The sequence below is a fragment of the Triticum urartu genome, chromosome 4A, assembly GCF_056163025.1.
Source record: "Triticum urartu cultivar PI428250 chromosome 4A, HENAU_Tu73, whole genome shotgun sequence".
Lineage (NCBI taxonomy): Eukaryota > Viridiplantae > Streptophyta > Magnoliopsida > Poales > Poaceae > Triticum > Triticum urartu.
The window spans coordinates 14914345-14930617 of record NC_141876.1 but is presented as its reverse complement, the minus strand read 5'-3'; the positions used below and the strand labels follow the sequence as shown (position 1 = coordinate 14930617).

Genomic DNA, 16273 nt, shown 5'->3' with positions numbered 1-16273 from the left:
GAAGAGGCCACTGCTAGCATGTCATCCCTGACTTGGAATTCTATGCACTTATGATTGGAACTATTAGCAAGCGTCCGCAACTACTAACGTTCATTAAGGTAAAACCCAACCATAGCATTAAGATATATTGGTCCCCCTTAAATCCCGTATGCATCATTTTCTATGCTAGGTTGAAGCTTCTGTCACTCTTGCCCTCCAATACATAGTCCTATCAACATACAACTAACCCTATGGTGTGATCCACGCGCGCGCTCATATGATGGGAACCAAAGGACAGCAACATAACCACAAGCAAATTAAACCAATCATAGCAATTCACCAATCACCGATAGGACAACAAAAATCTACTCAGACATCATAGGATGGCAACACATCATTGGATAATAATATGAAGCATACAGCACCATGTTCAATTGGAGGGTACAGCTGGTTGCGGGAGAGTGGACCGTTGTAGATAGAGGGGGAAGGTGATGGAGATGTTGGTGGAGATGGCGGAGGTGTTGGTGAAGATCGCGGTGATGAAGATGGCCCCGACGGTGTTCCAGCGCCACCGAAAGAGAAGGGGAGAGGGCCCCCTTCTTGTTCTTCTTCCTTGACCTCCTCCCTAGATGGGAGAAGGGTTTCCCCTCTGGTCCTTGGTCTCCATGGCATGGGAGGGGCGAGAGCCCCTCCGAGATTGGATCTGTTTCTCTGTCTCTCTCTGTTTCTGCGCTCCGGGATTCTGCCCTTTCACCGTTTCTTATATATCCGGAGATCCGTAACTCCGATTGGATTGAAACCTTCGCCCAGATTTTTCTCTGAAAAATAGCTTTCTTGCGGCCAAAGAAGAGCAGCAACCACCTTACGGGGGGCACACAAGGGTCAGGGGCGTGCCCAGGGGGGCAGGCGCGCCCCCTGCCTCGTGGCCCCCTCGGGCACCTTCTCGCGCTGATTCTTCTTCCCATATTTCACAAATATTCTAAAAATATTCTCCGTCCGTTTTTATCCCGTTTGGACTCTGTTTGATATGGATTTTCCGCGAAACAAAAAACATGCAACAAACAGGAACTGGCACTGGGCACTGGATCAATATGTTAGTCCCAAAAATAGTATAAAAAGTTGCCAAAAGTATATGAAAGTTGTAGAATATTGGCATGGAACAATCAAAAATTATAGATACGACGGAGACGTATCAGCATCCCCAAGCTTAATTCCTGCTCGTCCTCGGGTAGGTAAATGATAAAAAAGATAATTTTTGATGTGGCATGCTACCTAGCATAATCTTGATCACATAATCTAATCATGGCATGAATATTAAAACACGAGTGATTCAAAGCAATAGTCTATCATTTGACATTAAGAAAATAATATTTCAAGCATACTAATAAAGCAATCATGTCTTTTCAAAATAAGATGGACAAAGAAAGTTATCCCTACAAAATCATATATTCTGGCTATGCTCCATCTTCACCACACAAAATATTCAAATCTTGCACAACCTCGATGACAAGCCAAGCAGTTGTTTCATACTTGTGATGTTCTCAAACCTTTTCAATTTTCACGCAATACATGAGCGTGAGCCATGGACATAGCACTATGGGTGGAATAGAATATGATGGTGGACGTTGTGTGGAGAAGACAAAAAGGAGAAAGTCTCACATCGACGCGGCTAATCAATGGGCTATGGAAATGCCCATCAATTGATGTCAATGTGAGGAGTAGGGATTGCCATGCAACAGATGTACTAAGAGCTATAAGTGTATGAAAGCTCAAACTGGAAACTAAGTGGGTGTGCATCCAACTTGCTTGGTCATGAAGACCTCAGGCATTTGACGAAGCCCATCATCGAAATATACAAGCCAAGTTATATAATGAAAATTCCCACTAGTATATAATAGTGATAACTCAAGAGACTCTCTATATGAAGAACATGATGCTACTTTGAAGCACAAGTGTGGTAAAAGGATAGTAACATTGCCCCCTCTCTTTTTTGCGGGCCTCTTTGGCCCCCTTTTTTTATTTAGGCTTCTTTGGCCTCTCTTTTTTCATTTCCTTTTTTTCATTTTTTTCATGGGGCAATGCTCTAATAATGATGATCATCACACTTTTATTTACTTACAACTCAATATTACAACTCGATACTAGAATAAAGATATGACTATATGAATGCCTCCGGCGGTGTACCGGGATGTACAATGATCTAGCATAGCAATGACATCAAAAAATGGACAAGCCATGAAAACATCATGCTAGCTTGTGACGCCCCCAATTTGACCGTACACTAATCATACACGCAAATGTGTACGATCAAGATCAAGGACTCACGGGAAGATATCACAACACAAATCTAGACACAAATTAAAATAATACAAGCTTTATATTACAAGCCAGGGGCCTCGAGGGCTCGAATACATAAGCTCTAAAACACAAGAGTCAGCGGAAGCAACAATATCTGAGTACAGACATAAGTTAAACAAGTTTGCCTTAAGAAGGCTAGCACAAAAACAACAACGATCGAAAAGGCAAGGCCTCCTGCCTGGGAGCCTCCTAACTACTCCTAGTCGTCTGCGGTCTTCACATAGTAGTAGGCATCCTCCGGATAGTAGTAGTCATCAGTGGCGTCGTCTGGCTCCTGGGATCCGTCATCTGGTCGCAACAATCGGGTATGGGGGATAAAGAAGTAGCAAAGCAACCGTGAGTACTCATCCAAAGTACTCGCAAGACTTACATCAGATCTAAACTAAGTATGCATCTGTATCAAAGGAAAGGGTTGTATCTGTGGACTAAACTGCAGAATGCCAGAAGGGAAGGGGAAAGCCTAGCCTATCGAAGACTAGCATCTTCTGGAAACCACCATATTGCAGCAACAGGAGGGAGTAGAGTAGCATAAAGTAAAGTAGCAGTGATGTTATCAACCTCGACCAGAGATCCTTTCTCGACTCCCTGCGAGAAAGCAATCCCAGAGCCATACTATCCAGTTATCATCACAATCCAATTCTCATCACCATCCAGTTCTCATCACAAGTATCCAGTTCTAGTTGTATCGATCGGGATACAACTCCAAGTGTTCGTTACCATAGGACAGGCTATTGATAGATGTTTTCTTCCCTGCAGGGGTGCACCAACTTACCCACCACGCTCGATTAACTCCGGTCGGACACACTTTCCTGGGTCATGCCCGAACTCGGCTAAACAATACGCCGCAACCCGACCTAGGCTTAATAGAGAGGTCAGCACGCCAGACTAAACCTATGCCCCCAGGGGTCATGGGCCATCTCCCCGGGAACTCCTGCATGTTGCGAACGCGGCCGGTGAGCAGACCTAGCTACCTCCTTCAACAAGGCAGGAGCTTACGCAGTCCAAGCCGGCGCGCGCCGCTCAGTTGTTGACGCCTATTAAGCTTCGGCTGATGTATACGACGCAGAACGCCCATACTATGCCCATGTGATGGTTAGTGCTATCAGGCCAGAGGCCCCTCGGATCAAATATCCAAATCGTAGTGGATTAGGAGCACGCGGTAACAAGCAGAGACTCACGAAAGATGTGACCCTGTTGCCCCATCTCGAGTACTTGCGGCAAGGGCTAAGAATGCCCGGCCACGCCTCGTAGTTATCTCGTGGGCACCTTCCAGGTCAACCCGACTCCACATCTCTCGCTATTAAGCTCGCGCGGGTACCTTCCAGGTCAACCCGTCTTTAGTAACATGGTTCATGTAAAGTCATAGTAACCATAGTAACTGTGTGTCTAACACCAAGGGGAAAACCCGAGGAATCACCCCCGGTGAATTCCACTTGATGTTATCATCAAGGTGAACGTAAGAGGATCCACCCTCGAGGTTCACACTTGAGGGGTTGCACGACAGAGCCGTATTGAAAGTGGTTAAGGAGGAAATCACCCTCGATGACCACAACCGATTAGCTACACTACAGAGGTCTCATCAGGAGTGATGTAAGAGGTTCCACCCTCGACACTCGATGGTAACTCTGCAGAGTCGTACAACTAGGGGGGTGATGTGCGGTGTCGGGGCTTGGACGTCGATCATGTTGATCGAGTCATCGAACATAAAGCGGGGCAACTGGGACAAGGTGGGGGTCACTGATGGATCACTAACCAACCTATACTAAGCAGTTTAGGACAAGCAGGTAAGGTATGAAAGCACGTAACAACAACAGGCTATGCATCAGAGTAGGATCATACAAAAAGCAGTAGCAGTTCTAATGCAAGCATGAGAAGGAAAGAAATGGGCGATATCGGAATGCTCAAGGGGGGTTTGCTTGCCTGGTTGCTCTGGCAAGGAGGGGTCGTCGTCGACGTAGTCGATCACAACGGCATCATCAGCGGTCTCGGGGTCTATCGGAGAGAAGAGGGGGAAGAAACAATAAATACAGAGCAAACAGAGGTACAACTAAGGATGACAAGACGATAAGCAGAACTAGGGTCGATCTAACGTAGTACTGCACGATATAGGTGAAGGGGGAATTCAACCGGGAATGTTTGCCCGGTTCCAGACCTGTGTCGGACAAATGACCGGAGGGGGAAAGTTCGATGTTCAGCTAGTTAGAGGCGTCTGACAGGTAAACGGACCGCGTATTTGGATCCGCCTCGTTGTTCTGAGCAACTTTCATGTAGAAAACATTTTCATCTGAGTTACGGATTACTTTCTATGATTTCTTTTAAGATTAAACAATATTCTGTAATTACTGGAAATTAAATTAAATTCGAAAATTATATTAAATGAAAAGGCTAAGTGCACCTAGTAGAGTGTACACAACAATGCACACACAGGCTGACATGTGGGGCCAGTGGGGTGTTGAGTCAACAGGGTCAACAGTCAACATTGACTGGGTAGACCGGTCAAATCTAAGCAGTGGGGCCTAGATGTCATTGGGCCATTATTTTAAACATATTGTTTATTTTGCCTAGTTAGTGGTGGGGGCCCATTAGTAGTGTGTTAGGTGCTGGGTTAGTGGGTTGTAATTTGATTAGTATCTAATCTAATCCTAGCAAGGCCCAGGTGGTGATGACACTAGCCGGCCACTGTATGGCTATGCCGCCTCACGCACGAGCGCACACATGGGGCGCTCGCGGCCAGCGCCAGCCGCAACACTGGTGGCCGAGCAAGCAGACGGCTGGGCGAGCGGACAGCGCAAGCGTGCGTCGGGGCAATCGGACGGCTGCGGCATGCGGCGAGGAGCAAGGGAAAGCAGAGGCAGCAACAGGAAGTAGCGGCAGCAGCGGGAGCAGAAAGCAGTAGTGCCAGCTGTAGCAAGAAGCAGAAGCGGCAACGGCAATAGCCAGCAGCAGCGCGGGCGGGCGCGGCCAAGCCGCGGTGGATGCACGCTCGGCGGCCAGGGGCACGGCCAGGGGCGCGCGTGAGCGCGGGCACGCGGCGGTGAGCACGACACTAGCAGACAGCAGGACGCGTACAGTACGGGTGCAGCCATGGACGAGCACAAGGCGGCGGCTACGGCTCTGGATCGAAGGGAGGAAGTAGGGGAATCGAAGGAGGGGCTTACCACGGAGCTCGTGGATGCGGTCAGGAGGTCGGGGGCGTTCGGGAGGCGGTGCATCTGACGATGAACGTCGGCGGCCGTGGCGAAGAAGACGGGCGATGGCGAGCTTCCGGTGCGCCCCTACTCAAATCGAAGCAAGCAGACGAAGGAGTCGTCCATGCTGAAGCTCCTGGACATCCTCCCGGGCACCGGGGAGACCAATGGCCGCAAGGACGATGATGGCGCGGCAGCAACGGCTCGGGCGCGATCTAAACAGAGAAGAGGAGGGCGAGCGAGGGGGATATGGCGTGCTAGGGTTTGTCTACAGCGACGGGGGGCTCTTATCCTACTCAGGGGTGTCGGCGGATGATCGACACGGCAACATCCGCGGCCATGGAGGCGTGGATGTGCGCCACGGCGCGCCCCTGTCTCCTCCTCTGTACTGTACAGGAAGGGGAAGGCCTCAAGGTGGGATGGCTCATGTACTGTAGCACTCTCAGCCCTCGCGCCCAGTAGGATTTTGTATTTTAACTTTCCTTTTCTAGCCTCTGTTTTGTATTTAGTTGGAGTACTAAATAATTTTTTTCCAGGGGTGGAACTTGGCAAATAATTCCATTTGCAGTATTTTGGTGTTGTACAAAAAGTCTCCGAGCATTTGGAGTTGTTTAAGCATTTTTAGAAATTGAAATGGTCAGTTAAAATGGCTACTGGTCCACTATTTAATTTCTAGGGGCATCTTAACAACTTAAATAATATTGGTTTCTTCATATCAAACAGTTAGTGAATATTTGCAATAACATGAACACTTTTGTTTATTTATTTGAACAAGTTTTATTTTGACTTTATTTTAAATTTTGAATTTGAACTTGGTTTGGACCAAAGTGAGGTTTAGTAAATTAATAGCGATGACATGGCACCATTAGTGTGCGATTACTGTAGATGAGCTACCGGGGTGTTACATAGCTATCTTACGATCATGCAAAACAATATGACAATGATGCTCAAGTCATGTATATGAAGATGATGGAAGTTGCATGGCAATATATCTTAGAATGGCTATGGAAATGCCATGATAGGTAGGTATGGTGGCTGTTTTGAGGAAGATATAAGGAGTCTTATGTGTGATAGAGCGTATCATATCACAGGTTTTGGATGCACCGGCGAAGTTTGCACTGACTCTCAAGGTGAGAAAGGGCAATGCACGGTACCGAAGAGGCTAGCAATGATGGAAGGGTGAGGATGCGTATAATCCATGGACTCAACATTATTCATAAGGAACTCACATACTTATTGTAAAAATCTATTAGTCATTGAAACAAAGTACTGCGTGCATGCTCCTAGGGAGATAGATTGGTAGGAAAGACCATCGCTCGTCCCCGACCGCCACTCATAAGGAATACAATCAATAAATACCTCATGTTCCAACTTCGTTACATAACGGTTCACCATACGTACGTGCATGCTACGGGAATCACAAACTTCAACACAAGTATTTCTACAATCCACAACTACCCACTAGCATGACTCTAATATCACCATCTTTATATCGCAAAACTATTGCAAGGAATCAAACATATCATATTCAGTGATCTACAAGTTTTATGTAGGATTTTATGACTAACCATGTGAATGACCAATTTCTGTCATCTCTCTAAATAGATATAAGTGAAGCAAGAGAGTTTAATTCTTTTTACAAAATATATTCCCACACTCTAACAAATATAAGTGAAGCAAAAGAGCATTCTAAAAATGGCGGTTTTCTATGTGTAGGGAAACAGGCAATCCAAACTTCAAATGATATAAGTGAAGCACATGAAGCATTCTATAAAGCCATACTCAAAAGATATAAGTGAGGTGCAATGAGAATTCTATAAATCAACCAAGGACTATCTCATACCAGCATGATGCATAAAAGAAAAGTGGAAACTAAATGCAAAAGACACTCCAAGATTTACGCATATCATGTGACGAATAAAAATATAGCTCCAAGTGAAATTACCGATGATCGTTAGAAGAAAGAGGGGATGCCTTCCGGGGAATCCCCAAGTTTGGTTGCTTGGGAGTCCTTTAATATTTCCTTGGGGTGCCTCGGGCATCCCCAAGCTTAGGCTCTTTCCACTCCTTATTTCTTCATCCATCATGATCTCTCCCAAAACTTGAAAAACTTCAATCACACAAAACTCAACAGAAAGCTCGGTAAGATCCGTTAGCATAATAAAGCAAATCACTAATCTAAGTACTGTTTTAAACCAATTCATATTTTGTTTTTACATTTTAGCTACTGTAATATAACTTTTCCATGGCTTAATTCACTGATATAAATCGATAGTTTCATCAAAACAAGCAAACTATGCATCAAAAACAGAATCTGTCTAAAACAGAACAGTCTGTAATAATCTGAACGTTCACCATACCTATGGTACTCCAAAAATTCTACTAAAATTAGGAAAAATAAAAAGTTTGTATAGAAATATAGTGCAAAAAGTTTCAGAACTGTTTGACATTCCAGTAAAAAATGTAAAATCATGCACTACAGCCAAAGTTTCTGTCCTGCACCGTACAAACCAACAAGTAATCTAAAACATCCTAAAGGCCAACCTTGACACATTATTTTTATAATACAATGGAATTGTACAAAGGGGTAATTATTTTTGTTTAAAAGTTTATGTAATCAAGATTCATAAAATTTCCGTTAGCATGAACAAAGTCAAGGAGCTCCCCCACTTCAACAATGCTTGTCTCTCTCACTTTCACTTTCCTTTTTGAAAAAGTTTTGGGTTCCCCTCTTTATTTTTTGTTTTTAAACTTTATAAAAGCACACAACAGAAATAAATGACTCTCTAAAACTTCCGGATTGTCTCCCTGGCAGCGCTTTCTTTAAATCCATTAAGCTAGGCATATAGTGCTCAAGTAATGGATCCACCCGGATCCCAAGGTATATCAAAGCCAATTTTAATTAACAATGATTTGTAATTTAGTAGTGAACACAAAGTAACATATATCATGTAATGACGAAGTCTAACTCTCTTCCTATGCATCGGCATGTCATAAAAGAACAATTCATGCACACAAAGTAAAGGCCAATGCATAGTATAAACATTTTCTTGCAATTTTTTCGTGTTGGAAACATAAAGAGGCGGAGGATGTAGTTCCTCTCTCATAATAATTGCAATTAGGAGCAGCAAGCACATGCATATTATATCTATAAAAATCATCATGTGTAATAGTAAAACACAACCCATCAATATAATCCTTAATAAAGGCAAACTTCTCTGATATAGTGTAGTCGGGAGCATTCAAAAAGATAATAGGACTATCATGCGTGGGTGCAATAGCAACAATTTCATGTTTAACATAAGGAACTATAGCAAGTTCATCTCCATGTGCATAATTCATATTGGCATCTGGGCCACAAGCATAGCAAGCATCATCAAAAAGGGATATTTCAAGAGAATCAACGGGATCATAACAGTCATCATAGCAATCATCCTTCGGTAAGTACGAAGGAAAATTAAACAATGTATGAGTTGAAGAGTTACTCTCATTAGAAGGTGGGCACGGGTGATCAATCCGCTCTTCCTCCTTTTGTTCTTCGCTCTCCTCATCATCTTTTTCATCCAATGAGCCCACTGTTTCATCAATTTCTTCTTTCATAGACTCCTGCAAAATATTAGTCTCTTCTTGGACAGCGGAGACTCTCTCAATAAAATCATCAATATCGGAATTGAATTCATAATTCTCATAGCAATATTCAAGGATAGCTAAATTTTCCTGTCTATAAACTGAATCATCAAAATTTTCACACTCTTTAAACAAAGATTCAATTTCATAAGCACCCATAAAAGCAACAAATTCTTCTATTTGTTCCACATCATAGTAATCATATATACCATTAGCATAAGATGCCAAGGTTTTATCATCATTAAATTTGCATGAAAAGGGAAGGTGTGGAGCCTTCATCCTAGAGCAATAAGTATAGTCATATCTCAAGCATAGTTCCCGAGCATACCAATGCAACATATGAATTTGATCCCATAATAGTTTCCCTTTTTTAGTCAAGCGATAATCCCTAAAGTATTCACGTTCATCCAACGTGTCTCCCATTACACAATTGAATGGGGTTTTCTCAAGATTATCAAAGTAGTACATAATATTTTTCACATAACCAGCATCGAGGGTTTTAGGAGGTTCCCCATCTCCATGAGTAGCAGGTACACCTATTTTTTTTGTATTTCATGTTCCGTATCCATAAATAAAGATAGAGAACAACTTAGAACAACACATAAAAATTACTTAGTGATAAAGCAAACAAGCACACATGAGAATATTCACCCCACGCTATTGCTCCCCAGCAACGGCGCCAGAAAAAGGTCTTGATAACCCACAAGTATAGGGGGTCAATTGTAGCCTCTTTCGATAAGTAAGAGTGTAGAACCCAACGAGGAGCTAAAGGTAGAACAAATATTCCCTCAAGTTCTATCAACCACCGATACAACTCTACGCACGCTTAACATTTGCTTTACCTAGAACAAGTATGAAACTAGAAGTACTTTGTAGGTGTTTTTTGATAGGTTTGCAAGATAATAATGAGCAAGTAAATAAAAGCTAGGGGCTGTTTAGATAAAGAAGCAATAAAGTTAGTATAGCGAGTGTGGAAAAGTGGTGGTAGGAGTTGCGAAATTGTCCCTAAGCAATTGACTACGTTACTAGACCTATAGCAAGTTTTATGTGGGAGAGGCCACTGCTAGCATGTCATCCCTGACTTGGAATTCTATGCACTTATGAATGGAACTATTAGCAAGAATCCGCAACTACTAACGTTCATTAAGGTAAAACCCAACCATAGCATTAAGATATATTGGTCCCCCTTAAATCCCGTATGCATCAATTTCTATGCTAGGTTGAAGCTTCTGTCACTCTTGCCCTCCAATACATAGTCCTATCAACATACAACTAACCCTATGGTGTGATCCACGCGCATGCTCATATGATGGGCACCAAAGTACAGCAACATAACCACAAGCAAATTAAACCAATCATAGCAATTCACCAATCATCGATAGGCAACGAAAATCTACTCAGACATCATAGGATGGCAACACATCATTGGATAATAATATGAAGCATAAAGCACCATGTTCAAGTAGAGGGTACAACGGGTTGCGGGAGAGTGGACTGCTGTAGATAGAGGGGGGAATGTGATGGAGATGTTGGTGGAGATGGTGGAGGTGTTGGTGAAGATCGCGGTGATGAAGATGGCCCCGGCGTCGTTCCAGCGCCACCGGAAGATGGCCCCGGCGGCGTTCCTCTTGGAAATATGCCCTAGAGGCAATAATAAAATGGTTATTATTATATTTCCTTGTTCATGATAATTATAATTGTTCATGCTATAATTGTGTTATCTGGAAATCATAATACATGTGTGAATACATAGACCACAACACGTCCCTAGTGAGCCTCTAGTTAACTAGCTCGTTGATCAAAAGATAGTCATGGTTTCCTGACTATGGACATTAGATGTCATTGATAACGGGATCACATCATTAGGAGAATGATGTGATGGACAAGATCCAATCCTAAGCATAGCACAAGATCGTGTAGTTCGTTTGCTAGAGCTTTTCCGGATGTCAAGTATCATTTCCTTAGACCATGAGATTGTGCAACTCCCGGATACCATAGGAGTGCTTTGGGTGTGCCAAATGTCACAACGTAACTAGGTGACTATAAAGGTGCACTACGGGTATCTCCGAAAGTGTCTGTTGGGTTGGCACGAATCGAGACTGGGATTTGTCACTCCGTATGACGGAGAGGTATCTCTGGGCCCACTCGGTAATGCATCATCATAATGAGCTCAATGTAACCAAGTGGTTGATCATGGGATCATGCATTACGGTACGAGTAAAGTGACTTGCCGGTAACGAGATTGAACGAGGTATTGGGATACCGACGATCCAGTCTCGGGCGAGTAACGTACCGATTGACAAAGGGAATTGTATACGGGATTGATTGAATCCTCAACATCGTGGTTCATCCGATGAGATCATCGAGGAGCATGTGGGAGCCAACATGGGTATCCAGATCCCGCTATTGGTTATTGACCGGAGAGTCGTCTCAGTCATGTCTGCGTGTGTCCCGAACCCGTAGGGTCTACACACTTAAGGTTCAGTGACGCTAGGGTTGTTGAGATATTAGTATGCGGTAACCCGAAAGTTGTTCGGAGTCCCGGATGAGATCTCGAACGTCACGAGGATTTCCGGAATGGTCCGGAGGTGAAGAATTGTATATAGGAAGTCCAGTTTCGGCCACCAGGAAAGTTTCGGGGGTCACCGGTATTGTACCGGGACCACCGGAAGGGTCCCGGGGGTCCATCGGGTGGGGCCACCTATCCCGGAGGGCCCCATGGGCTGAAGTGGGAGGGGAACCAGCCCCTGATGGGCTGGTGCGCCCCCCTTGGGCCTCCCCCTGTGCCTAGGGTTGGAAACCCTAGGGGTGGGGGGCGCCCCACTTGGCTTAGGGGGCAAGCCACCCCCCTTGGCCGCCCCCCCCATCTAGATGGGATCTAGAGGGGCCGGCGCCCCCTGGACCCCTATATAAAGAGGGGGGAGGGAGGGCTGTGCACCCAAGCCCCTGGCGCCTCCCTCTTCCCCGCGTAACACCTCTCCCTCTCGTTAGAGCTTGGCGAAGCCCTGCCGAGATCCCGCTGCTTCCACCACCACGCCGTCGTGCTACTGGATCTCCATCAACCTCTCCTTCCCCCTTGCTGGATCAAGAAGGAGGAGACGTCTTCCCCAACCGTACGTGTGTTGAACGCGGAGGTGCCGTCCGTTCGGCGCTCGGTCATCGGTGATTTGGATCACGATGAGTACGACTCCATCACCCCCATTCTCTTGAACGCTTCCGCTCGCGATCTACAAGGGTATGTAGATGCACTCCTTTCCTCTCGTTGCTAGAAGACTCCATAGATTGATCTTGGTGATGCGTAGAAATTTTTTAAATTCTGCTACGTTCCCCAACAGTGGCATCATGAGCTAGGTCTATGCGTAGTTTCTATGCACGAGTAGAACACAAGTTGTTGTGGGCATTGATTTTGTCAATTTACTTACCGTTACTAGTCTTATCTTGATTCGGCGGCATCGTGGGATGAAGCGGCCCTGACCGACCTTACACGTACGCTTACGTGAGACTGGTTCCACCGACTGACATGCACTAGTTGCATAAGGTGGCTAGCGGGTGTCTGTCTCTCCCACTTTAGTCGGATCGGATTCGATGAAAAGGGTCCTTATGAAGGGTAAATAGAAATTGGCATATCACGTTGTGGTTTTGGCGTAGGTAAGAAACGTTCTTGCTAAGAAACCTATATCAGCCACGTAAAAATTTGCAACAACAATTAGAGGACGTCTAACTTGTTTTTGCAGCATGTGCCGTGTGATGTGATATGGCCAAAAGGATGTGATGAATGATATATGTGATGTATGAGATTGATCATGTTCTTGTAATAGGAAACACGACTTGCATGTCGATGAGTATGACAACCGGCAGGAGCCATATGAGTTGTCTTAATTTATTTATGACATGCGTGTCAATATATAACGTCATGTAATTACTTACTTTATTGCTAAACCGTTAGCCATAGTAGTAGAAGTAATAGATGACGAGACAACTTCATGAAGACACGATGATGGAGATCATGGTGTCATGCCGGTGACGACGATGATCATGGCGCCCCAAAGATGGAGATCATAAGGAGCAAAGTGATATTGGCCATATCATGTCACTATTTGATTGCATGTGATGTTTATCATGTTTTACATCTTATTTTCTTAGAACGACGGTAGCTTAAATAAGATGATCCCTCGTAATAATTTCAAGAAAGTGTTCCCCCTAACTGTGCACGGTTGCGAAGGTTCATTGTTTCGAAGCACCACGTGATGATCGGGTGTGATAGATTCTAACGTTGAATACAACGGGTGTAAGCCAGATTTACACACGCAATACACTTAGGTTGACTTGACGAGCCTAGCATGTACAGACATGGCCTCGGAACACGGAAGACCGAAAGATCGAGCATGAGTCGTATAGAAGATACGATCAACATGAAGATGTTCACCGATGTTGACTAGTCCATCTCACGTGATGATCGGACACGGCCTAGTTGACTCGGATCATGTTTCACTTAGATGAGTAGAGGGATGTCTATCTGAGTGGGAGTTCATTGAATAATTTGATTAGATGAACTTAATTATCATGAACTTAGTCTAAAATCTTTACAATATGTCTTGTAGATCAAATGGCCCACGCTAATGTTGCCCTCAACTTCAACACGTTCCTAGAGAAAACCAAGCTGAAAGATGATGGAAGCAACTATACGGACTGGGTCCGGAACCTGAGGATCATCCTCATAGCTACCAAGAAAGATTATGTCCTAGAAGCACCGCTAGGTGACGCACCCATCCCACAGAACCAAGACGTTGTGAACGCTTGGCAGCAGCATGCTGATGATTACTCCCTCGTTCAATGCGGCATGCTTTACAGCTTAGAACCGGGGCTCCAAAAGCGTTTTGAGAGACACGGAGCATATGAGATGTTCGAAGAGCTGAAAATGGTTTTCCAAGCTCACGCCCGGGTCGAGAGATATGAATTCTCCGACAAGTTCTTTAGTTGTAAGATGGAGGAAAATAGTTCTATCAGTGAGCACATACTCAAAATGTGTAGGTTGCATAACCGCTTGACTCAGCTGGGAGTTAATCTCCCGGATGACGCGGTCATTGACAGAATCCTTCAGTCGCTTCCACCGAGCTACAAGAGCTTTGTGATGAACTTCAATATGCAGGGGATGGAAAAGACCATTCCTGAGGTGTATTCAATGCTGAAATCAGCAGAGGTGGAAATCAAAAAGGAACATCAAGTGTTGATGGTGAATAAAACCACTAAGTTTAAGAAAGGCAAGGGTAAGAAGAACTTCAAGAAGGACGGCAAGGGGGTTGCCGCGCCCGGTAAGCAAGCTGCCGGGAAGAAGTCAAAGAATGGACCCAAGCCCGAGACTGAGTGTTTTTATTGCAAGGGAAGTGGTCACTGGAAGCGGAACTGCCCCAAATACTTAGCGAACAAGAAGGCCGGCAACACTAAAGGTATATGTGATATACATGTAATTGATGTGTACCTTACCAGTACTCGTAGTAGCTCCTGGGTATTTGATACCGGTGCGGTTGCTCACATTTGTAACTCAAAGCAGGAGCTGCGGAATAAGCGGAGACTGGCGAAGGACGAGGTGACGATGCGCGTCGGGAATGGTTCCAAGGTCAATGTGATCGCCGTTGGCACGCTACCTCTACATTTACCTGCGGGATTAGTTTTAAACCTCAATAATTGTTATTTAGTGCCAGCTTTGAGCATGAACATTGTATGAGGATCTCGTTTAATTCGAGATGGCTACTCCTTTAAATCCAAGAATAATGGTTGTTCTATTTATATGAGAGATATGTTTTATGGTCATGCCCCGCTGGTGAATGGTTTATTCTTAATGAATCTCGAGCGTAATGTTACACATATTCATAGTGTGAATACCAGAAGATGTAAGGTTGATAATGATAGTCCCACATACTTGTGGCACTGCCGCCTTGGTCACATAAGTGTCAAACGCATGAAGAAGCTCCATGCAGATGGACTTTTGGAGTCCCTTGATTACGAATCATTTGACACGTGCGAACCATGCCTCATGGGTAAAATGATCAAGACTCCGTTCTCAGGAACAATGGAGCGAGCAACCAACTTATTGGAAATCATACATACTGATGTGTGCGGTCCAATGAGTGTTGAGGCTCGCGGTGGCTATCGTTATGTTCTCACTCTCACTGATGACTTGAGTAGATATGGGTATGTCTACTTAATGAAACACAAGTCTGAGACCTTTGAAAAGTTCAAGGAATTTCAGAGGTTGAGAATCAACGTGACAGGAAAATAAAGTTCTTACGATCAGATCGTGGAGGGGAATATTTGAGTCACGAATTTGGCACACACTTAAGGAAATGTGGAATAGTTTCACAACTCACGCCGCCTGGAACACCTCAGCAAAATGGTGTGTTTGAACGTCGTAATCGCACTCTATTGGATATGGTGCGATCTATGATGTCTCTTACCGATCTACCGCTCTCTTTTTAGGGCTATGCTTTAGAGACTGCCGCATTCACTTTAAATAGGGCTCCGTCGAAATCCGTTGAAACGACACCGTATGAATTATGGTTTGGGAAGAAACCTAAGCTGTCGTTTATAAAAGTTTGGGGATGCGATGCTTATGTCAAGAAACTTCAACCTGAAAAGCTCGAACCCAAGTCGGAAAAATGCGTCTTCATAGGATACCCTAAAGAAACTATTGGGTATACCTTCTACCTCAGATCCGAAGGCAAGATCTTTGTTGCCAAGAATGGATCCTTTCTAGAGAAAGAGTTTCTCTCGAAAGAAGTAAGTGGGAGGAAAGTAGAACTTGATGAAGTATTACCTCTTGAACCGGAAAGTGGCGCAACTTAGGAAAATGTTCCTGAGGTGCCTACACCGAGTAGAGAGGAAGTTAATGATGATGATCATGAAACTTCAGATCAAGTTGCTACTGAACTTCGTAGGTCCACAAGGACACGTTCCGCACCAGAGTGGTACGACAACCCTATCTTGGAAATCATGTTGTTAGACAACGGTGAACCTTCGAACTATGAGGAAGCGATGGCGGGCCCAGATTCCGACAAATGGCTAGAAGCCATGAAATCCGAGACAGGATCCATGTATGAAAACGAAGTATGGACTTTGACTGA

At 44.5% G+C, this 16273-nt stretch overlaps 1 long non-coding RNA gene across 1 annotated transcript; it reads right to left on the bottom strand.

Annotated features, from left to right (window-relative positions):
* Positions 1–2374: 2374 nt before the first annotated feature.
* On the bottom strand, positions 2375–5978 carry LOC147974460 (uncharacterized). The gene is made up of 3 exons (XR_015601961.1): positions 5496–5978; positions 4258–4329; positions 2375–2625 (listed from the first exon to the last, which is right to left on the bottom strand). It is a non-coding gene; the product is annotated as an uncharacterized LOC147974460 (long non-coding RNA).
* Between the last annotated feature and the right edge of the window lie 10295 nt (positions 5979–16273).